Source organism: Myotis davidii, unplaced genomic scaffold (genome assembly GCF_000327345.1).
Source record: "Myotis davidii unplaced genomic scaffold, ASM32734v1 scaffold1622, whole genome shotgun sequence".
Classification (NCBI taxonomy): Eukaryota; Metazoa; Chordata; class Mammalia; order Chiroptera; family Vespertilionidae; genus Myotis; species Myotis davidii.
In genome coordinates, this window is record NW_006293535.1 from 526,793 (window position 1) to 528,005 (window position 1,213).

The following is a 1,213-nucleotide window of genomic DNA, read 5'->3' on the forward strand; positions in this document are numbered from 1 at the left end:
CTCCGGGGGCGGACACCCCGCAGGGCGCTGGAGGCAGGACAGGGTGGGGCTCTCCCGGGGACCGTGGCTGCACCGCCACCTGCTGGCGACCCCCCGGTGCCATTCCCTTCCCCTCCCCGGGCCTCAGTTTCCCCCTTTGTTCCATGGGGAGGTTCCCCCCCCTTACCCCGTGGGGCTCACCCAGCAGATTCCCGCCCCGCCCGGGGGCCCACAGATGGGAATCCCTGGCCATTCACCTGGATCTGCGTTAGTTTATTTAATTTTTAAATATATTTTATTGATTTTTCACAGAGGAAGGGAGAGGGATAGAGTTAGAAACATCGATGAGAGAGAAACGTCGATCAGCTGCCTCCTGCACACCCCCTATTAGAGATGTGCCGGCAACCAAGGTACATGCCCTTGGCCAGAATCGAACCCGGGACCCTTCAGTCCGCAGGCCAATGCTCTATCCACTGAGCCACACCGGTTAGGGCTGGATCTGCGTTTAGGTAGCTTCTCCCCGGAGTCATGGTTGGAGGAGCTACTGGTCTTAAAGGTGAGCTTTTTGCAACAGGTGAAAACCCCCACTTAAAAAAAAAAACCCATCGCTGCCGTTTCATAGATACAGGCGCCCCGTTATGGGCTTCGGAGAAGGACACACACACACACACACACCAGCTGAGAACAGCCGTCTCGGGGGGCCCACGTGCGGACAACACCCGTGACCTTTCCCTTCTGCGGTCTCATTCAAAATGGGGATTATCTTCCCGTGTTTCCTACACAGATTTCCCCACGGGCCCTGCTTTTCCGAGCCGCGTGCACGCTCATCCGGCTTAGAATTCTGGGATAGTGAACCCCGGTTCTGGTTCTGTTGGGGGGCCCAGTTCCTGGGACAGAGAGGCAGGCGGCCCGCATCCCCAGCACCCCTGGCTCATGCCTGGCCCCCGGTGGGGGGGCTCTCTGACTCACAGTGTCAGCCCCCGGGGCTGGGGTGTGAGACTGCGCCCTGTTCTGGGCGCCCCCCACCCTGGCATCTGGGGTAAGGGGCCCGTCCCCTCTCTTTGGGACCCACAGATTGGAAAGCCCAAGTGTGCGTTGTTGGGGGCTCCGTTCTGGGGCGTGGGCGTGGGTTCCAGCCCACGGCAGCCCTGTGGGCACCCCACCCCAGCCCCCACGCTCACAGGCAAGTGCGGACACAGACACTGAGCACAGGCGGGGCGCTGGACACCATACA